The following is a 24,393-nucleotide window of genomic DNA, read 5'->3' as shown; positions in this document are numbered from 1 at the left end:
ATCTGTGAGTGGAATGGAATTTCTAGCAGGTTTCCCATAGAAAAAAATAAATAAAAGCTATGATGTCCACATAGTATCAAGAATGCAAACAAACAAACAAACAAACAAACAAAAAAAAAACCTGTATGTAAGGTGTAGATATAAAAAGGCACTCTTTGTTCTGAAGATATTCATTCAAGCTAGATGCCACTAGACAAATTTTTGCTTATGTGTGTGTGTCAATAATATGAAAGGGAAGCATAATGCTTCAAGTAAAGAATGGCACTTTAAGGACAGTATTCTGAACAGATCCAATCTGTGCTTCCACCTACATGCCTTTGGCAGCCAGGGATATAATACTCCAGGCTAGCCCAGGAGTTTGGCTCCAAACAATGTGAAAGTAATAAGTGGCCTCCTGTAGCAAGGCCAAAAACAATGAAATGAAATTATAATACTTATTTTCTTACGTTTGAAGCTATTCTAATATTTTGAAGTAAAAACATGAACTTTCTCTTTACATTGTAAAGCTTTCAAGCATATTAATCTGTGTAAAAAGTGAAATTAACCTTAAATTAAACATTTCATTTACTCTTTTGTTCCTTCCTTTGTTTTCCTTTGGTTCATTTCAAAACAATCTCATTTTTGAGCCCAGTTCGACAATGAGCTAGATGTATGTTACAGAATAAAAGCAGAATTATGATCCTCCTTCCCTTTGTTTTTTGGGAACTAATTATTCTTTATTTATTCATTGACTACCATAGAGGTTAGTTACTAAAAAGTCAAGAAGATTATTATAAAGGTTTTGCTGAGAACTACCTCAGTTTTATACACGGGTCTCAAAAATACTTGTTAAGCCTAGGAGACAGAACTTGCTGCAATGTATTAAAATATGGGATTTTATATATTTATACATTTTATAAATTTAAAATGTATTTTAAATGGATTTATGTATTTTAAAATTAAAAGTTGCATTGTTAAATTAGTGGAAAGTCAATCTCTTTCTGAAGGGTTCCTCTCTATGAATAAATGGGAAAAATAAAAGGAAACATCAACGCACCTTTTGATTATCTAAATTAGAAGGGATTTAGAAGGGGCTTTGCTCATCATTAACAAAGGGAGTCTTCATTTAAAATTCTGTTTGTAAATGCATTATTAAAGATGGTTTATCTCTTTGTCTTATATTTTTTTCAAAGAAATTACAGTCTCACAATTAGACTTGATTGATATGGTTGGGCCAAATCTTTCATTTAAAAAAAAAATTGAGCTGTGAATCACATTAAAGAAATGTACTCTATAAAGATGAGTGCTTTTAAACATTATGATAATTAATTTCTCACTTTTTTTTGATTTGCATCTCCCTGATAGCTAAGGACATTGAACATTTCTTTTTCTTTTTTAATATATGTTCTTATTTATTTATTTATATGTATTATTCGTTACCTTTTTAATATAATTTTTAATTATTAGTTAAATTTTATTAACTCTGTATCCCAGCTGTATCCCACTCCCTCATTCCCTCCCAAACCCATCCTTCCTCCCTCATCACCTTACTGCCCCTTTCCAAGTCCAGTGATTGGGGAGGACCTCCTCCCTTTTCATCTGATCCTGTTTTATCAAGTATCTTCAGGACTGACTGCAAAGTCCTCCTCTGTGGCCTAGCAGGACATCCCCCGCTTTGGGGATGGGGATATCAAAGAGCCTGCCATTGAGTTCCTGTTAGAAATAGTCCCTGTTCCACTTACCATGGGAAACCAATTGGTTACTGAGGTACCACGGGCTACATCTGAACAGAGGTTCTAGGTTATATCCATGCATGGTCCTTGGTGGAGTTTCAGTCTCAGAAAAGACCCCTGTGTCCAGATATATTTGGTCCTTGTAGAGCTCCTATCCTTTCCACGTCATACAAACTCTCCTTCTTTCATATGATTTCCTGCACTCTCCTGAAGGTTTGGTTATGAGTCTTAGTATCTGCTTTGATACACTGCTGGGTAGAGTCTTTGAGAAGCCCTCTGCGGTAGGCTCCTGCCAAAATGGCTAAAATCAAAAACTCAAATGACAACACATGCTGGAGAGGTTGTGGAGAAAGGGGAACCCTCCTCCATTGCTGGTGGGAATGTAAACTGGTACAACCACTTTGGAAGTCAATCTGGCGTTTTCTTTTTTTTCTTTTTAATTTTTTTTATCAGTTACATTTTATTAACTCTGTATCCCAGCCGTGTCCCGATCCCTCATTCCCTCCCAGTCCCTCCCTCCCTCCCTCATCTCCACTGTGCCCCTTTCCAAGTCCACTGATAGGGGGGACCTCCTCCCCATTCATCTGATCCTGTTTTATCAGGTATCTTCAGGACTGGCTGCAAAGCCCTCCTCTGTGGCCTAACAGGACTGCTCCTCCCTTCGGGGGTGGGGAGACCAAAGAGCCAGTCATTGAGTTCCTGTTAGAAATAGTCCCTGTTCCCCTCACTTTGGGAAACCAATTGGTTACTGAGTTACCACAGGCTACATCTGAGTGGAGGTTCTAGGTTATATCCATACATGGTCCTTGTTTGAATGTCAGTCTCAGAAAAGACCCTGTGCCCAGATATATTTGGTCCCTGTGGAGCTCCTATCCTTTCCCCATCAGACTAACTCCCCTTCTTTCTTATGATTCCCTGTACTCTGCCAAAGGTTTGGTCATGAGTCTTTTAGACAATTAAGAATAGTGCTTCCTCAAGACCCAGCTATACCACTCCTAGGCATATACCCAAAATTTGCTCAAGTACCCAACAAGGACATTTGCTCAACTATATTTGTAGCAGCTTTATTTGTAATAGCCAGAAACTGGAAACAACCCAGATGTCTATCAACGGGGGAATTGATACAGAAATTGTAGTATTTTTACACAATGGAATAGTACTCAGCAATCAAAAACAAGGAAATCATGAAATTTGCAGGCAAATGGTGGGACTTAGAAAAGATCATTCTTAACGAGGTATCCCAGAAGGAGAAAGACACACATGGTACATAGTCACTCATATAGACCTATAAGATATGATAAACATAATGAAATCCATACAGGTAAAGAAGATAAACAAGAAAGAGGACCTGGGTTAAGATGATCAATCCTCACTTAGAAAAAAACAAATTGGGTGAGCATTTCTCACTTTTAGTTTGCTTTAAAATTTTGAGCTATGATAACCACTGAGTCAGCACAATCAGACATATCTTTTATGGAACATTAAAGGCATTTTAGCTTAGCCATGCTGTGTTGAAAGAAGTGGGTTTGCTTGTATTCCATACCACTATACAGTGGTCACAGAGCCTTGACAGTTCTTCATTTCATCTAAATCCAGCCATTCTCCTAAGATAGCTGAACTAAAGTAACAAGGTGTTTTTAAATTGATTAGATAATTAATCTAAATATGTTTAACAAAGAAATGTGTCAAAAGTTGAGGAATTGCAGAACAGGAACCTCAGGAACCACAAGATGTAGATATAAATACAACTCTAGGAAGAGAATTTTCCAAATTAGCTAAGTTACTTGTATCCACACCTATTCTTTTTCTTTAGGATTTGTTTATTTATTATGTATACAGTATTCTGCCTGCATGCCGGAAGAGGGCACCAGACCCCATTACAGATGGATGCACTTTCATTATAGATGGTTGTGATCCACCAACTGGTTGCTGGCAATTGAATGCAGGACCTCTGAAAGAGCAGGAGGTGCTATTGACCTCTGAGCCATCTCTCCAGGCTGTTACTTTCTATCCAAACATTGAACTGTAATGTAGGATCTAATAGATATTCCCCAATTGAGTAAATTAAAATTAAATTTGAAACTACAATCCAGTGTCAATGCCTGTACTTCCCAAAGATGGCACCATGAGCATCTTTTCCCAAAGCAAGTCGATTTTTGTATGTCTTCAGGAATTTCCCACAAAGACTTTATTTTTATGAGCTTCTCTGAATGACCAGAATTGCCTTCTTTAAGGCTGACTCTTAAGCATGTGGTCTTATTTCATTATAATTATCATTATAGTCCTGGCTTAGTTTTCCTGAGTTACAATTCCCTCTTGACTGTGTTTAAACTGTCTTTGGATTCATAGGTCTGGAAAATTTAAACAATCCAATTTAATGAAAAACAATTTTCATAGCCATCTGGCAATGGTCTGGGTATTTCTAGAGGTTAACTTTTTGCATATTAAACTTCTAAAAGAAATAATTAAATCAGCTTTTATAATAGGTCACGTGGATAGACTCAGCCTTGTGTGTTCCCACCAGTCCACTGACTTGTGTATATTCTGTACTTCTTTGGCAGGTTTGGAGTGAAATGCATCATTTATATAAATTATAATCAAAGGGGGTCTGAGTGCTGAGAAATTTGAAACAGCCCCTTGAGTACGGTAGATACTTAGAGACTAAGAAATTAATCTCATCTGCTTGGATTCTTTCATCAAGGCAAGATTTGAATCAATTAATTATAATTTAGGAAATTTTCATAGCTAGAAAGCTTTCAGATTAAAAATTGTTTTAAGGTAATTACAAAGAAAGTTCTTTGTATTTAAAATGGTATTTTTACAAAATGCCATTTACAGGCTCCTTAAATTACTGACAAACAATTCCATTGTTATTTTCAATTCAGTGTCAGAATTGTGGAAAAGAATTAACCACTTATTAATCATTACAAATTGAGTTTTCTGAGCAACAACCCATTATCTGTTAGAAGCAAACATAAATGTTATCCTATTTTGCATTCCTTATACTAGACTATAATTTACAACTATGCTAAATAATACAATTTTAGGATAAAATTGAAAATATTAGAAACATATTAGAACGTTCATTAAGTCAAAATTGTGAGTTTGGTAAAAATATTAGTTAATGGAATTAATTATACCCTTTATATTTTGGCATGACTCTTATAAAAATCCAAGGCAAAAATATGGTAATATCCAAAACAGTTAAATTTCCATTTGATGACATTCAATGGAAGCAGTCTTGCTGTATGGTCAGACTCATGTGTTTTTTTTTTGTTTGTTTGTTTGGTTTTTCTCTTTTTGCTATTTCTGTAATTCAGGATATGACTATAAGCCACACCCTAAATTTTTATCTAAATTTCTTTGAGTGCAAATATCTATAATGTTCAATTAGTTGTACTGATCAGTTAATAAAATGACTGGTTAAAGATGAAGCACACACCACAATGATGTCTTAGAAATAAATCACAAGGTACATTTGTAACTGTAATTTAAAGCAATAGCTGTTAAAACATTTGATTGAGCTGACAAAACATTAGGCCTCTAAGCAAGTAATTAAGCTAATGCAATCAAGAAAAATCTATCTCAAGAGGCAATGGCCTTTCACAATAGAAAAAAAAATACAATTCTATAGTATGCTATGGTCTTTAAATCCTCTTTTTCCTTTCACGTTATTTTTCCTTGGCTTTTGTGCTTACCCAGCTAATAATCACGGAGAAGCACAAAGGGAGTTTTCTATCCCTGCTGTTTATCACTTTTTAAAATCATAATCCTCTCAGTGCAACTATAATCATCTCTGCAGGAATTAATTGTGATGTCACTCAAGATTATGACATTAAGTGGGAAACAGACAGCAGTAAGCTGAATATTATTAAGAGTAAAGATCTCCCTCTTATGAAAATATATGGTATGCATGTGTTAGGTCTGTTTTTAAGAATGAAATCAAATTAAATGAGTAAACTGATCCACTAAAATCGCATTGTTTTCTGGGCATTTAAGTCAAAAGGACAACAGATACACATTATATTTTATTAGTGTTAGTCATACATTGTGACCTATCAATTTCTAGTTTCAGACAGCAACAGTTTGAGAGGCTGATCAAAACCCGTATGTCCCATACCTGCTTATGAAGCTTCTGATTGACTAGTTCCTGAGTAAAGTCAGAGAACTGGGAATTTACAGAGCTCCCAGGTGATTTCCAAATTGAGGTTTATTGATGCTCAACAGACACCGCGCATTGAGAAACAGTTCTTTCTTCTTTCATGAAATCTACAGATGGAAGTTTAAAGAAAACAGTATTTTTTTTTTTTCAATGCAGTTTATTCAGGAACCTTGAACAATCCTCCGACCCTGGGGAAAGCCAGCCCACAGCTTAAATAGCCTCTGGGTAGCCAACCCAGGCGTGCCATGTGGGCAATGCAGATAGGTCCACATACATGGAAGCAAGCCAGATCCTCAGCCTTAGCCAAATGTGGAATTGTTCCTGACAGAGAGCACTCACCATCGGGAAGGTGGAAGGCGGAAACCAGCTCCATCTTTAAGGCATAGCATTCCGCAGCTCTCTACAGTTCCCCCTTTTTGTTTTAGACGCATCAGGCAAGAGTAGAGGTCTGATCTCTGATATTAGAAATAAATTGGGACTTTGTACTGATGTTCAGTTAGGTGTCATCCACCCAAAGAGCATCAGACCCGTCCGAAACCTTTTTCTCACTGCACTCAGGGTCAGCCGCTTTGGACCCAGAGAAGAGCATGTCTGGTTGCATGCGGGTTGATACCCCAGGTCCCGCCTCTGAAAACAGTAATTTTAAGCGTGGTTTGTTATTATTTTAGCATATGGATGAATGCTAATTCATTATATAATTTTGGCAATGTTTCACTTTTTGGAGTTTTAATTTTTTATGAACAGGCATGAGAATTTTCTCTGCATGTTTGTCTGCCCACTATGTGTGTTTCTCACAGGAGAATGAAGAGGACTTTGGATCTCCTGGAAGTGGAGTGACAGTCAGTTGTAAGCCACAGTGTGGTTTCCGGGAACTAAATGCAGGTTCTCTGAAAGAGAGGCTAGTAACCTTGGCTGCTGCTCCACCTCCCCAGCCTCCCCATTCTATTTGTAAAACCCAGATTTAGTGTGAGTATAAAAGCACATGTGAACTTGGGCCATAAAAGTAAAACTTATTAATTAACAGGGAATAGCAGCAGTAGAATAAAACACAACTTGACATGAAATTTCTGCAGAGGGGAATGTTTTTCTTATGATAGGATTTGTGCCCAAAGATATGCTACACTAGATGAAACTCTGAAGGTCTCTCCCTATGGGTATAAAATACTGCGTTTATGCAAGACACTTGGGAAGGCAAATAATAGAACAAACACTGTCTTTCAGTTGTTTTGTTGTCATAATTAATTTAACAACTAGTAAGACTTAATGGCTAGCTCATAAAAGATATTGAAACAGAAAGGCCAAAAATAAATAAATATGGAAGGAATTTTCTTGTATGATGGATAGGTTTATGTCAGTTTAAGGCAACCAGAGTCATCTGAGAAGGGGAAACAACAACTAAGAAAATGTCTCCAAAGTGGTTATACACATTTGCACTGTCACCAGCACTGGTGGCGTTTTCCTATTTCTCCACATCCTAGCCAACATGTACTGTCACTTGAATTTTTGATCTTAAGCCATTCTGATGTTGTAAGATGCGATCTTTGAGTCATCTTGATTTGCATTTCCCTGATATCTAAGGAGGATGGGCATTTCTTTCTTTTTATTTATCAGTACAAATCATGAATATTTAATTATTTATTTTATTAATTACAGTTTATTCACTTTATATCCCAGCTGTAGCTCCCTCCCTCATTCCCTCCCAATCCCACCCTCCCTCTTTCATCTCCTCCCATGCCCCTCCCCAAGTCCACTGATAGGGGAGGTCTTCCTCCTCCCTCTGACCCTAGCCTATCAAGTCTCATCAGAACCAGCTGCAGTGTCTTCCTCTGTGGCCACCACCTCAGGGGGAGCTGATGAAGGAGCCAGCCACTGAGTTCATGTCAGAGACAGCTCCTGTTCAACTTACTAGGAACACACTTGGAGACTAAGCCGCCATGAAAATTAGCTCATTTCTTTTATTTATTTGTTTTTTTTCATCAATTACACTTTATTCATTCTGCATCCCCCCATAAGCCCCTCCCTCCTCTCCTCCCAATCCCACCCTCCCTCCTCCGTCTGCTTGCATGCCACTCCCCAAGTCCACTAATAGGGGAGGTTCTCCTCTCCTTTCTGATATTAGTCTGTCAGTTCACATCAAAAGTGGCTGTATTGTCCTCTACTGTGGCCTGGTAAGGTTGCTCCCCCCCCCCAGAGGGAGGTGATCAAAGAGCAGGCCAATCAGATTATGTCAGAGGCAGTCCCTCTTCACATTACTATGTAACCCAACTGGACTCTGAACTGCCCTGGGCTACATCTGTGCAGGGGTTCTAGGTTATCTCCATGAATAGTCCTTGGTTGGAGTATGAGTCTCTGGGAAGTTCCCTATGTTCAAATTTTCTTGTTCTGTTGCTCTCCTTGTGGAGACCCTGTCCTCTCCAGCTCTTACTATTTCCCAGTTCTTACCTAAAATTCCGTTCACCTGCCCAACAGTTGCCCATCCGGCTCAGCATCTGCTTTGATAGTCTGAAGGGCAGAGGCTTTCAGAGGCCCTCTGTGGTAGGTTCCTAGGTTGTTTCCTGCATGTTTGTAGCAGCTTTATTTGTAATAGCCAGAAGCTGGAAACAACCCAGATGCCCCTCAACTGAAGAATGGATGCAGAAATTGTGGTACATCTACACAATGGCATATTACTCAGCAATGAAAAATAAGGAAATCATGAAATTTGCAGGTAAATGGTGGGATCTGGAAAGGATCATCCTGAGTGAGTTGTCCCAGAAGCAAAAAGACACACATGGTATATACTCACTCATATAGACATACAACATAGGACAAACCCACTAAAACCTGTGCATCTAAAGAAACTAAGCAAGAGAGAGGACCCTAACTAAAACGTCCAATCCCCATCCAGAAAGGCAAAGAGGATGACATCATTTCTTTTATTTTTAATCAATTAATTTATTTACATTCCATCATGATTGTAACTCCCTCCCTCTTCTCACTGGTCCACCCTAGCCCTCCACCCATTTCCCCCTCCCCTAATCCTAGAGAAGAAGTGATCCCCACTAATAACTGACCACATATGAATCAGGACTCATCAGGACTGAGGTAGTCTTCTTCTCCTGTGGTCCGGAGAGGCAGCCCTGCCAGGGCTGTTATCAGAAAGCAAGTCATAGAGTCCCTGTCAGAGACAGCCCACAAGCCTCTTACTAGGAGACCCATATGAAGTCCGAGCTGCCCTTGATTGTATCTGTGTAGGGGGCCTATGGTCCTTGGTTGGGTGCTTCACTCTCTGCAAGCCCTGCGGAGCGCTGGTTATATGTCTCTGTTGATCTATTTTTTGAACTCCTGTCCCCAACTTTTCCACAAGACTCCCTATGCTCCAAGTTTCACCCAACGTTTGGCTCTGAATCTCAGTATCTATTTTGATTCCCTACTGTTAAGCATTTCTTTAAGTGCTTCTTAGCCATTTAAGATTCCTCGGTTGAGAATTCTCTTTTTAGCTCTGTACCCCTATTTTAATTGGATTATTGTGTTTGTTGGTGTTTTATTTATTGAGTTCTGTATATAGATACACACACACACACACACACACACACACACACATATATATATATATGTTGCAGTATCTATATATTGCATATTAGCCCTCTCTCAGATGCAAGGTTGGTGAAGATCTTTTCACAATCTGTAGACTGCACTTTTGTTTTATTAAGAGTGTCCTTTGCCTTACAGAAACCCTTTCATTTTCCAGAGGTTCCACTTATTAATTGTTGATCTGAGAACCTGAACTGTTGGTGTTCTGATCAGGAAGTTGTCTCTTGTACTAATAAACTCAAGTCTGATCCCACTTTCTTATCTAATAGTTTCAGTGTTTCTGGCTTTATGTTGAGGTCTTTGATCTACTTGGGCTTGAATTCTGTGCAAGGTAACGAGTATTTATCATATTTTATCTGTTTGTATTTTCTACAGGTAAACACCCTGTTATAACAAGCATCATTTGTTGAAGATGCTTCCTTTTTTCTTTGTATGGTTTTGGCTCCTTTGTCAAAAATCAAATGTGCATAGGTGTGTGGGTTTATTTGAGTCTCTGATTTGAGTTCATTGATCAGCCAGTCTATTTCTATGCCAGTATCATGTAGTTTTTATTAATATTGCTCTGTAGTATAGCTTAAAATCATGGATAGAGATACCGCCAGAAGTTCTTATATGGTATAGGATTGTTTTATTCTTCTGGATTTTTTATTCTAGTTTTGCATGGAATTATGTTACTAGATTAAAATACCCATATAGACTACAAACATATGTAATGAAATGGAACAATGGGATGAAAGAGGATATTGGTCTGTGTGTCCAGAAGGCACACTGTTTGGTATTGTCACAGAAGAGTTCTCATGTTGATCAACAAATCCCAACACAAAGCATGTGCTTTCAAGAAGTTTATAATAAATCTGCTGGTATTAATTGACCATGAATACTGAACAACACAAATCATCCTTGGGCTAATCTCAGCACTAATCTTACTGATGCTATTTATATAGAATACAAAATGTTAAAGAGTTTTCAGGAATCTTATCTTGTCACTGCCTCTCCTTCCTCCTCTTCCTCCTCCTACTCTTCTCTTAGTTCTCTTTCTCCTGCTTCTACTTCTCCTTCACTTCTTGCTCCACCTTCTTTTCTTTTTCTTATTTTTCTTGTTCTTTTGTTCTCTTTTCTTCTTGTTCTTCTTCTTGTCCTCCTTTCTCTTCTCCTTGTTCTTTTTCTTTCTTCTTGTGGTTGTTCTTCCTTTCCTTCTTCTCTTCTTCTTCTTCTTCTTCTTCTTCTTCTTCTTCTTCTTCTTCTTCTTCTTCTTCTTCTTCTTCTTCTTCTTCCTCTTCTTCTTCTTCTTCCTCTATTCTTCTCTCATACAATACATCCCAGTATAGGGCTAACAAGGGAAAAAAGATTGGGGAAAAGATGGAAAGACCTGGAGAGGACAGGAAAGACATAAGAAGACACAGAGACAAGTCACCCAGTTAAATGAGGGCTTTCAGAGACTGAGGCATCAACTAAGGAGCATGCATGATCTGAATTTAAGCCCCCTAAACACATATAGCCTACATGTAGCCTAGCAAGTTGGGGGGAGACTGATTCTAACATGGACTCTATTGTCTGATTTTGAATCACTTCCCTCTGGTAGGGCTGCCTTGCCTGGCCTCAGGAGAGGAGAGAGAACAGTCCTGATATGAATTCATATGCTGGGGAAAGTTAATATGGGGAGGAGGGGGGTCTCCCAATTCCTAGGGGGAAAGGAAGAGGCAAAGGTGGAGGGAGGGGAAGTAGAGATGATTGGAAGGAAGGAGGGGGCACCCTAGGGAGGTAAAGTGAATGAACTAATACAAAATATTTATGAATGAAAAAAAAAAAGAAACTGTGTGGGATACTGTAACAGCAAATGTGATTTTTTTAATTATTTATTTTTTATTAATTAGAGTTTATTCACTTTTTATCCTAGCTGTAGCCTCCTCCAGCATCTCCCAATCTCACCTTCCCTTCCTCATCTCCTCTCATGACCCTCCCCACATCCACTGATAGGGGAGATCCTCCTCCCCTTTCACCTGACCCTAGTCTATCAGATCTCATCAGGACTGGTTACATCCTCTTCCTCTGTGGCCTAGAAAGGCTGCACTCTCCTCAGAGGGAGGAGATCAAAGAGAGAGCCACTGAGTTCATGTCAGAGACAGTCCCTGTTCCCATTACTATGGAACCCACTTGGCCACTGAACTGCCATGGGCTACATCTGTGCAGGGTTTCTAGGTTATCTCCATGCATGGCCCTTGGTTGGAGTATCAGTCTCAGAAAAGACCTCTGTGCCCAGAATCTTTAATTCTGTTTATCTCTATGGAGCTCCTGTCCCCTCCAGTTCTTTCATCTTCCCTTTCAAGTCTTCAAGTGTTAGTTTTATACTCTCTCTCTCATACACATTTTTGTCTCTGTAGCCTTCCATCTCCATGTTCAATATATTTCTTCCCAATGAAATTACAACCAACAGAGACCAAATAGGTAGGACAATTATGTAGAAATTAATTTGTTTTTAATGGATATAGAACTTGTTCTGTCAACAAATAATTAAAATATTTTGAAACTTGATGATTTTTAACCTTTATGTATGTGTGGTGTTTAAAATTAATTTTGAAATTTCATAAGATCAATAGGGGATGTATAGTTATAAATAAAACATCATGGAAAACATTGACTTGTTATAGATACAAATTTATAAGGACATTTGAAATTCTTATCAGAAATGTGGATTGAGGCAGAAATGAAATTAAATACCAAGAAAACTGAAGAGGTAACAGAGTTCTAAGAAGAAGTCAGGAGGAATATCTGCATGTGTATGAATGGAAAGGGATTGAAAAATCCCCAATATTTAAAATTATACATCCATATTTTTTCTAATATACAACAGTGTGAGAGTCATTATGATTTCCAAAATAAAATTGCAGGCCAGGTACACATTATTGTGTTTATAATTAATGTTCTTTGAAAACCAAAGAACATTATTCGAACATATTCAAATGTTTGAAAGATGGAGAAATGAGAAAAAAGGGTGGGAGTGAGATGCTAAAAACTGAAAGGAACTGTTGAAGGCTCTAGAAGGTTGGGTGGTATAAGATAATAGAGTGTAGATGCAGTGCTAGACATGCCCTTGAGAATTGTAAGACAGAGAATGATGGCTATGTCATTGCTGAGAATTCATTATTGATAACATGTGGTTGTTAAAAGTTATTGTCCTGGTTCACTTTCTCATATATTCAACACACTAATTAAGAGGTAGCCTAAGCGCAGGAACTTCTTTTATTATTATCATTATTATCATTATTATTTACACTTTATTCACTTTGTATCCTCCCATAAGCCTCTTTCTCCTCCACTCCCAATCCCATCCTCCCTCCCCCTTCTTTCTTCATGCATGTCCCTCCCCAAGTCCACTGATAGGGGAGGTCCTCTTCTCCTTCCTTCTGATCCTAGGAACTTCTTGTGTTAGAATGAAGAGTAGGCATGTGTGTAGAACCATTTGATTGATTAGAGCTGATATAAGAGAGTCTATCTCACTGCAGGAGTATCCTTATTTATGTGGATCTGGGCACAGAGGGAGCAAGAAATCAAGCAATATTCTTCCTTAATTGCTGCTTCAGTTTCTGCCTCCAGGATTGTCTTCCCTCAAACATAGATCTAAGCTATAGAACAAATAACTATTTCGAATCCCAAACTGGTTTAGGTCATGACGTATATCTTACCAAAAGAACCCAATTGAAAGTGCCATCATCTTAGTGGAGACTCTAAGGAATGGCCTCTTCCAATACAGATGCCCTCAAGTTATGGTATAAACTTGATATTTTAGAATAACTTAGTTTTATTGAAGTCATATTTTTTTAATTTAAAATTATATAATCTCCAAGGCATTTAAAGAGATGCCTTACTCTTTCATCTTGTCCATACCTCTAATTATCACCATTTGCAAATAAAAATATGATGAGATTTTTCTGGAGCTTAGTGTTGTGTTTGATAATAATGAAACAAATTATGAAAGGAAGTGGTTATTGAAATCTACACTTCTAGACGGTGGCAGCTCAGTGTTTAAGTGGGTTCCCCAATAATAGGACCAGGGACCATCTCTGACATGAACTCAGTGGCTGGCTTTTGATCATCTTCACCTTACTAGTCCTTACTAGTCCACAGAGGAAGGCAAAGAATCCAGTCCTGATGAGACCTGAGAGATAAGGGTCAGATGGAAGGGGAGGAGGACCTCCCTTATCATTGGACTGGGGGAGGGGCATAGGAGAAGAAGATGGTGGGATTGGGAGGAGATGGGAAGGGGGCTACAGCTGGGATACAAAGTGAATAAACTGTAACTAATAAAAAATGAAAACATAATTAATTAATTTAAAAGATCTACATTTCTGAAAACACCCATGTTTTCCAATTTCAATGTTGTCCTTAAGAAGAATAAATAAGACAATTAAAGATTTATGGGAGTGCAGTGAGAGAGGCTCCATTATCACGAGAACATACACTCAGTACTCTTCATTTACCCTTTGGCATTTTCTGCTGATTCCTTTTATCAAGGGACCTTCAAAAGCTTGCTTTTAGATACATTTTAAGAAGATAACCTATGTTCACGACTAAGGTAAATTATTCTTTAATCTACAGAATATGCATTTTCTTCTTCATAATAACTGAGAAATAATAACGGAAAATGAACTGGTGACCAGATTTCCCATTAATGAAAATAATTGCTAAGTATCTCGCTGGTGTTGTGAACAACCACTGTCATTATAATTCATCTAGGTAGTGTAGGCAATCACATAAACCCACATGTCTTAATGTGGCATGAGTTAAACAGTCTTTGGATGACTTTCAAAGGTAAACAGCATTTGAAAAATATTGTAATTTTCATTTTAATCTTGCCACTTTCATGTGATCGTGAATAGTAAACATGTCACCCCATCTGCCCTATATTACACCCAACATAACCCATTTAACTCTCCACTTTACTATGACAAACTGATGCAAAAACTCTTTGTTGAGTTCCTTCACGGAGCACAGGTAATTTTACAGCTTGTTTTGTTATTTGTTTCATTTGTCTGTAATTTCAAATGAAAGTATATTTAGATTTTTAAAATATTTTTAGCATGTATAAAAGCATATGATTGCTTTTGTGTTTTAATATCATGCTGCCCATGGTTTAAATATCCTAGTTAGGGCACAGTAGATATCAAGTTTGCTACAAACATAAAACAAATCTGAGAGTTATCATTAATGATTTGGATTTTTCTAATTTCCATGTTGTAATTATTATGCTAATGTGTTATTGAAACACTTATAATAATTTATTTTGTAATAACATTCCACCTATATATATATATATATATATAGTCAATTTTTTCAGTGTCTCTGTAAATAGCACAAAGGCTTTTCCAAACATATTATCTTTTGTTTATTATTAGAAAATGTGGCTCAGATAATTCAGTTCATTATGTCAAGCAGTCCTGATGTTGACCAACAAAGCTTCAAAAGTTTTCTTATAAGACAGAATATATCTTTTACAATAATTGCAGCTATTAGTTTTATATTCAATTGACAAAGTCTAAATACATATAATTCAAAAGGTACTAAATAAGGTATTGCCAAACAATTGAAAAAGAAAATGAAGACTTTCAGTTACAAGTGGATTTGCTATCCTACACTATAAACTATAAAATATGCTGGGTTTATCAGCCACGTTGCAAAAGTTACTAATTTCTTGCCTTGATCTCTACAAATGTGAACACACAAAGACATATAATTCTAGTATAGTTTTGGTCTCTGAGGTTAAACCTAAAGTTTATAGTAATAAATAATTCATGAACACACATTTATAATCAAGTCACTGCAAAGAATTTAATGAAATTCATTTCCTGCATTGTAAATTAATTTCTGAACTTTAAAAAAATTTGTTCTTCAAAGCTGGTTATTAAATGCAGTTTGGCTTTGTGCTTTATTGAGATTGGCAAATTGGTGTAATTCTCTGAAACTCTCCCATGTTACAATGCCTGTGATATTTAAAAGTTATGATAAAATGTGGTGATTTCTAAAAGGAAAAAAAGAAAATTATGGTTTTTATCTTGCATATTTTGCTAATGAAAATGATTATATAATTTCAAGCAGCATTCATAATTATAAATGTAAAAGTATCAATAAAAATCAACAGAATGTTTATCCTATCATACCCAAGTCTGCACACCTAAAGAAGATAAGGAAGAAAGATGATCTGGGGTAAGATGATCAATCCTCATTTAGAAGGACAAAGGGGATGGATATTGGAAGTCAGAGAAAACAAGAAACAGGAAGGAGCCTACTGCAGAGGGCCTCTGAAAGACTCTACCTAGCAGTGTATCAAAGCAGATGCTGAGACTCATAACCAAACCTTCGGAGGAGTACAGGGAATCATATGAAAGAAGGGAGAGTTAGAAAGGCCTGAAGAGAACAGGAGCTCCACAATTATCAAATGTATCTGGGCACAGGGGTGTTTCCTGGGACTGATTCTCCAATCAAGGACCATTCGTGGATATCCCTAGAGCCCCTGCTCAGATGTAGCACATGGCAGTTCAGTATCCAAGTGGATACCCTAGTAAGGGAAACAGGGACTTTCTCTGACCTGAACTCAGTGGTTCGCTCACCCCAACCCCGAGGGAGGAGCAGCCTTGATAGGCTACAGAGGAGGACATTGCAGCTAGTCATAATGATGGAAGGAGGAGGAGGACCTCCCCTATCAGTGAACTTAGAGAGGGGCATGGGAGAGGATGAGGAAGGGACGGTGGGACTGGGAGGGAAAAAGGGAGGGAGCTACAGCTGGGATACAAAGCGAATGAAATGTAATTAATGTAAAAAATAAAAAATTAATAAAAAAATTAACAGAATGGTTATATTTAATTAAACATTTCCAAAGAAAGAGAGAGTTTCTGAAAGATATCTTCCTCATGTGTTCTGAGATTTGCAAAGTTTACCTCACAGCCACCTTGCCTTGACTCAATCTTCTCTAGTCTCTTCAGTTACTCCGTGAACACGTCCAAATGACAAAGTTCACAGTCCTATGCCCTTAACTCTGCAAAGCCTGTGTCTTAGCAGGTGGTCCCTGAGAGATCCAAGCTCCTATGAGCCAGCCAGGGATTGAAGCCTGGGAAATCCCAGAGTTATGCTATTTCTACCTTGCCAGCAAGGTTTTCAGTTCCAAGGGTCGTGTTACTTTTCAGTTCTGCTAAATCTATTAGCTTCATGGGACTAGGGCCTGATATAGTGCTGAATGTTCTATCCTTGGTGTTCTGGAAACAGTGCCATATTTTCGAAGGTGTGATCATCCATATGAGGATGTTTGGTCTGTCAATGGCCATACCTGTGAAAAAAATGTCTCCTAATGCCCCTCTCTTGTAAACTATCAATTAGTTTATAAGAGCTTATAAGAGTTTATAAAGTCTAACTTTTCAGTTAGACAACTGACTTCATGCTCACTTGTAGCCTGCACCTTTGGATTTTTGTCTGGCTTTAGCTTACCCAAGCTCTGTGCATGTAGTCACATATACTGAATCCATATAGGTGCAACTGCCTTTTTGTGTTTATATGCCTTATAGAACATTGCACCCTCAGTATTAAATAACTTCTAGCTACTTTAAAATATTTTTGTCTATGTTACTTAACATGATAGAAATCTAATAGTTCTGCCTACCATTAGGTTACAATTAGGCTCAGGACCTTCTAAAGCAGGATTCTTTTCAAAACTACAGCACTCAGAAATATTAATCATCAAAAAAAAAAAACTTTTGCAAAAACAATGTATTTAACCTTTTTATCTGCAAATAGGGTAAGGATTACGTTTTCTTTCATTCATTCTTTCCTTTCTTCCTTTTTCCTTCCTTTCTTTCTTTCTTTTTTTATTTTTAGAAATAAAAAAAAAATAGGATTTGGGTGTGGCAGGAGCCCAATTCGACCTCACAGCCTCCTGCCTGCTTGGAAGACTGGAGAGGCACCCTCATAATTGGCTCACCAGCAAACTGCTCCTGTAACTCATCTGCTTCACCTGAAGAACTGGCCAGCCTGTCATTGGCTCTTGGTTAGTTACTCCTGTTCCCAAAGAAAGATTTTTTTTGAGTCAAGCTATCTATGCACCTGTCAAGAATAAAGACAGCAAATGACATCACATGACAGCAGGGAAATCAATATTACAGCACTTTACTCCTCTCCGGGTTGTCAACTGTAGTGATGCCTAAAGCAATAGCACACCTACCTGAAACTGCTTCCCAGCAAATCAGTTGTGGGATTACAGGAATCCTAGTGACATTAAGATGACATGACCAAGAAGCACAAACCAACAGCAGGCCTAGTTTAATCACTGATTTCACAGGAAATTTTAATTGGGGCAGGGGGAGGGAGAACCTGGAATGTCATTCTGGAAATTCCACCAAATAAAGGCTTTCCCCTACCATTTAAGGAGCCAGAGGACCTGTGAGAACCATGAAGAGGCAGTGGCAGGAGCTTCCCTGAGCTTGGCTGACCACAGTTGGTGCTTTAGAGCCCAGGTCTCACCCAAGGACTGCTTTGGGTCTTGGTTAAGAATAAAGTCCTGATATGTTTTATATTCTTTCTATTGAGTGCATTGTGTAATTACAAATGAAGATTAATAAACAGTACTTAACAACAACAAAAGAAATGCAAGAATAAAGGTCACTGTCAGAAAACTATAGGGTGGGAACTTGTGCCAACTAACGAGCCAGAAAATGAGGATGGAGACAATAATTCCTGAAAATCATTTTGATTAGAAAATATTTAGACGGCTGTCCATTTTTGTTGTTGGGGCGTTGAATGTCTCAAATTGTTGCAGTTCATTGTGTATGTGAGTGTGTGCATGCGTGTGTTTCTGTTTGTCTGTGGGGATGTTTTTCTGTGGCATGTAATTGAGACTATAGTAAGAGACTACTGTTATGAGTCTATTCTCTCTGACTCTCCTCCCCCCCCCCCTTTCTCTCTCTCTTTTATTGGGGGTTGCTGGTATTAAGTTTATGGAGCCAGAGGACCTGTGATAGCTGTGAAGAGGCAGTGGCAGGAGCTGACCTGAGCTTGGATGACCACAGTTGGTGCTTTAGAGCTCAGGTCTCACTCACATTAACATTTGGCAGGTAGAGCTTTTATTAACTGAGCCATAGCTCTGACATCTCATTTTAAAACCCAAATTTTAGTATGTCTTGGGAAAGTTTCCTACATGCTGCTTTTTCTTCCTACAACACTTGGCAGGACTTTTACTCTTCTGTTTGGTTTTGGTTTTTGCCAGCAACCAAGGACATCGGTTTTGATTTTATCACACAAACAATGCTTTGGTCTTGGCTGGGCAGGATTTGTTATAAAACACATGCTCATCTGAGTAGCATGAATGCCGTTCTGATGAGAGTTAATTTTGTTTCCTAGAAAATTACCAAGACCCTGTGCATACAAGGATGTGTTGTTAATTGAAGCTGAAGAACTATCTATGTTTGGGAAATAGTTAATCCTTTTCTAAAAGTTTAAATTATCACCAGCTGATAATTCACAAACATCTGGATAACCAGCACTCAAGAATGCCAGTGAGTGAATTATCTCACCCAGAATTGCTGGTGACAAGACTTAAAGAACAAAATACTCATCAACTCTGCTCATTCAGCTTTTGTCTGCTGTTTCCTAATTGCTTCTTCAAAGAATCATGTCAGGGTCCTTTCTTGTCTCTTTTGATTAATTTTTGTTGAAAGTCTATTTTATTAGATACTAGAATGGCTACTTCAGCTTGCTTCTTGAGCCCAATTGCTTAGAAAATTTTTTTCAATCCTGTTACACTGAGGAAATGTCTATCTTTGTTGCTGAGGTGTGTTTCTTATAAGCAGTAGAAAAATGGATCCTGCTTTCTCGTCCATTCTGTTAGGCTTTTTATTGGAGAATTGACTCCACTGAGGTAGAGACATAGAAATGACCAATGACTGTTAATTTCTGTTATCTTGATGTTGGTGGCATTAGTGTGAGTGTGTTTGAGTGTGATTCTCTTATTTTGTTTTTGCTGGTGTGGAATTATTTATTTCCTGTGTATTCTCTCTCCAGCTCATACTTGGAATTGTTAGTGGATAACTATGTGACATTTAATTTTGAAATTTCAAGCTACATTGGTTTCTTGTCTGATTCAGTTAATGGAATCTTCAAGAATATTCTTTGTGGTTCCTAGAGATTTTCATATGTGCTTTCATATAATACACTCAGTAGTTCGAAACACTTACTACTCTTTCAGAGGACCCCAGTTTGGTTTCCTTCACCCACGTCAGGTGGCTTATAACTGCCTGTAACTCTAGACTACACCTCTTCTTCTAAACAGTGTGACCAATGAGGACAAGTGCATATAGCCACAAAGACAAGCACAATCACACAAACTAAAAAAAAAAAAAATTAAAGAAACTCATGGTTTTAGGTTATACTTGTGTACTTGTGACAGGTAAAAATGCTTGTCCTTTAGGTCTGACCACCTGTCTTGCTTCCATGGATTCTAGGATAAAAAGAGAGTGAGCTCCCAAAATTGTCCCCTCTCCGCCAAATGCTCACTGTGGCATGTGCATACCTGTATACACACCCCCCTCTACACACACATGAAAGAGAGAGACAGAAACGGAGACAGAGACAGACCAGAAAGAGAAAACAGAAATAGAGTGACAGAGGTAGGAAGAATTACTACTAAGTAAAGGATACATTTGAGAAGTATATTATCTTAATGAGTAAAATGTTTATAAAAATGTTCTCATTAATTTCAGTGCCCATAATATTTGTTCTTTGCTCCAAATTTCAAGATGTGAACATATCACCTGAAGTAACTAAAATTTAATAAAATAATAATAATAATAATAGTAATAATAATAAAGACCAGGGTGTCATAGTTGGTCATAGAAAGGGGAATAGCAGGATTCAGGTGATTTGAAATGGAAAAGCAGAAACATGTGAACAAGAGTTCTAATTAGGGAAGTGAGAGGGAGGTTCATACAGAAGAAGAGGGACGGAGGGAAAAGAAACATGTAAAGCCAAGGATGTTTGATGAAGTCCCAAGAATTTGGTATTGTTTCTATCATCCTAATATATATTTAGTTCACATATAATATATATTATTATATGTATATATATTATATTAAACAAAACCTGGAGAAACCTTTTGTTATCTACCTGATTTTTTTTCCTACCAGTCATGGACTATCAGATATCAGACTGTGGACTACTGTAAGGTCATAATATTGTACATTATGTGGAAGGAACTAGTGGATTCCACTGACCTGAGATGCCCCTGATTCCCTCAATCCTTGCAGGTTTAGGTGTCTTATCTTCACAAAGGTGCTTCCTGAACAGGGTGGATTTCACATTAGCTGAATCTGGGCTTCCAATCTTTGGTCTGCTGAATCCACAAAGAAACTTCTGAAGCCATAAACACGTGTTGAGTCTTTTAGGCTTTCAGCTCCAGAGTGCTGGGTACTCAGAGGAGGTTTCTGGAACTTTTTGCCAATATGAAGGTGCTTGTAGATCTAACATATACAGACCACATTGTCCAAAGGGATTCCATAAAGAGAACACAGCTGAGATGAATCTGTCTAACTTCAAGTAAAAGGTGTTAAACTGGGTGACAGGCTAAATGGTTCAGCGGTGTTCACAATATCCCAGCACAGTCTGAAAAATAGGTGATGCAATTAATGTTCTCCAGCATCTTCATCTCTTTTGAAATCCCAAAGCATCAGTAAAGTTGTTTTTAAATTAGTCCTGCTAAATGTCCTGGAGAACATCCAAACTGTTTCTACATGTTAAACATTTTTATAAGGTAAGAATAATTTCGTTTCTAAAGACCTTGGTAGCACTTGCCTTGCAGGCATCAGTGTATATTTCTTTAGAGAAAATGGATTTCTATTATTATTACAATTTATTCACTGTTCACTTATTCTGATTTTTTTATTTTAAGACAAGCTTTTGTATATAATTACAAGACCATACACTTTCCATAGTTTTTGTACCTATAAAATACAGAGTAATATTTTTTAAAACAATTCTCACTTCTAAGTAACTTAATATTGAATTATATTTATGGTTTGAGGTAGGCTCCTGAACTGTTCCCTGTTTTCTCCCTCTTCTTATGTCCATCCTTTTTGTCTTTCTGAATGGGGATGGAGCATCTTAGCCAGAATCCTGAGATTTATAGCCAAATTTTGGGCAAAGTGCAAAGAATCTTATGAAAGAAGGAGGAGATAGTAAGACCTGGAGAGGACAGGAGCTCCACAAGGAGAACAACAGAACCAAAAAAAATGTGAACTCAGAGGTAATATCTGAGACTGATACTCCAACCAACGACCATGCATGGAAATAACCTAAGACCCCTGCACAGATGTAGCCCATGGAAGTTCAGTGTCCAAGTGGGTTGCATAATAATGGAAACAGGCACTGTCTCTGACATGAACTGATTGGCTTTCTCTTTGATCACCTCCCCTTGAGTGGAGAGCAGCCTTACCAGGCCACAGAGGAAAACAATGCAGCCATTCCTAATGAGACCTCATAGACTAGGATTAGAAGGAAGGAGAGGAATACCTCCCTTATCAGTGGACTTGGGAAGGGGAATGGGTGGAGAAGGGGGAGAGAGGGTGGCATTGGGAGGGGAGGAGGGAGGGAGCTACAGGAGGAATACAAAGTGAAAAAAATATAATTAATAAAAATAAAAAATATTTATGGTCTGGTATATATACCTAATTTTGTTAGTTTTCATGACACAGACACACCACATAGTTATATGTGGAAATTTGATTGTTGGTAAAAACATGATGATATAATATGCAAGGGCAATATCAACTCACAAGTAATGTTTGTATCATGTCAAAACACGTACTCACAGTTGCTTGAAAAACTTAAGTTTGATTTCTAACAATTTTCGGAGCTTGGCAACAGTGTATCAGCATGCTGAGCATCTCTTTTGGCCCAGAGAAGATTGCTTTCTCTTTGTGTCCTGGAATAATGGAAGGAAACTCTTAGTGCTCTCTCCTTATAAAGAGACATGCATAAAATCCCAAGGAGCTCATGTATTCTCTCAATCTAAATTACTTCTAAAGCTATCTACTATGGGTATGCAGGACCTACATTAGGGATTCAGCTTTCAAGAAATTAATTTAAAATTTCCTAGCTTATTTTTAGTAACAAATAAAAGACCAAACACTTTAGTATAACATTCATTTTCTGTTTGTTAGTTTCATAATCCTACATCTATGCCATTTTGAACTTCTTTTTTTTTTCCATTTTTAAAAATTCTTTATTAATTAAATTTATTCACTTTGTATCCCCCCCGTGTTTCCTTCTCTCCTCCAGTCCCAATCCCTTCCTTCCTACCCCCTCTGCACGCATGCCCCTCCCCAAGTCCACTGATAGTGGGGGTCTTCTTCTCCTTCCTTCTGAGTCTATCAGATCTCATCAGGAATGGCTGCATTGTCTTCCTCTGTGGCCTGGTAAGGTTGCTCCTCCCTCAGAGGGAGGTGATTAAAGAGCAGGCCAATCACTTCATGTCAGAGACAGTCACTGTTTCTATTTCTATGGAACCCATTTGGACACTGAACTGCCATGGGCTACATCTGTGCAGGGGTTCTAGCTTATCTCCATGCATGGACCTTGGTTGGAGTATCAGTCTCAGGAAAGACCCCTGTGCTCAGGTTTTTTGACTCTGTTCCTCTACCTGTGGAGCTCCTGTCCTCTCCAGATCTTTCTGTTTTCCACTTCTTTACTAAGATTCCCTGCACTCTGCTCAAAGGTTGCTCATAAGTCTAAGCATATACATTGATAGTCTGCAGGGGAGAGCTTTTCAGAGGTCCTCTGTGTCAGGCTTCCTTCATTTCTCCTTCTTCTGATGTCCATCCTCTTTGCCTTTATGGATAGGGATTGAGCATTTTAGCAAGAGTCCTCCCTCTTGATTAGTTTATTTAGTTGTACAGATAATAGTAGCTTTATCCCATATTATATGTCTATATGAGTGAGTACACACTGTGTGTGTCTTTCTGCTTCTGGGATAGCTCACTCAGGATGATTTTTTCAGTTCCCACCATTTAGCTGCACATTTCATGATATCCTTGTATTTATTGCTGAGTAATGTTCCATCCTGTAGACATACTACAATTTCTGTATCTATTCTTCAGTTGAGGGACTTCTGGGTTGTTTCCAGCTTCTGGCTATTACAAATAAAGCTGCTACAAACATGGCTGAGCTAAAGTCCTTATTGTGTACTTGACCGTCTTTTGAATATATGCCTAGGAGTGGTATAGCTGGATCTTGAGGAAGCGCTATTCCTAGTTGTCCAAGGAAGCATCAGATTGATTTCCAAAGTGGTTGTACAAATTTACATTCCCACTAGCACAACCTCACCAGCATGTGTTGTCACTTGACTTTTTGATCTTAGCCATTCTGATGGGTATAAGGTGAAATCATTTTTTTTTCCTTTTTTTTTAAATTTTTCATCAATTACACTTTATTCATTCTGCATCCCCCCATAAGCCCCTCCCTCCTCCCCTCCCAATCCCACCTTCCCTCCTCCCTCTGCATGCATGCCACTCCCCAAGTCCACTGATAGGGGAGGTTCTCCTCTCCTTTCTGATCTTACTATCAGTTCACAACAAAAGTGGTTGCATTGTCCTCTACTATGGCCTGGTAAGGCTGCTCCCCCCCAGGGGGAGGTGATCAAAGAGCAGGCCAATCAGATTATGTCAGAGGCAGTCCCTCTTCACATTTCTATGTAACCTAATTGGACTCTGAACTGCCCTGGGCTACATCTGTGCAGGGGTTCTGGGTTATCTCCATGAATAGTCCTTGGTTGGAGTATGAGTCTCTGGGAAGTTCCCTGTGTTCAAATTTTCTTGTTCTGTTGCTCTCCTTGTGGAGACCCTGTTCTCTCCAGCTCTTACTATTTCCCAGTTCTTATATAAAATTCCATTCACGATGCCCAACAGTTGCCCATCA

The sequence above is a fragment of the Meriones unguiculatus genome, chromosome 7 (assembly GCF_030254825.1).
Source record: "Meriones unguiculatus strain TT.TT164.6M chromosome 7, Bangor_MerUng_6.1, whole genome shotgun sequence".
NCBI lineage: Eukaryota > Metazoa > Chordata > Mammalia > Rodentia > Muridae > Meriones > Meriones unguiculatus.
The sequence above is the reverse complement of the archived record's forward strand: the minus strand, read 5'-3'. Positions refer to the sequence as shown.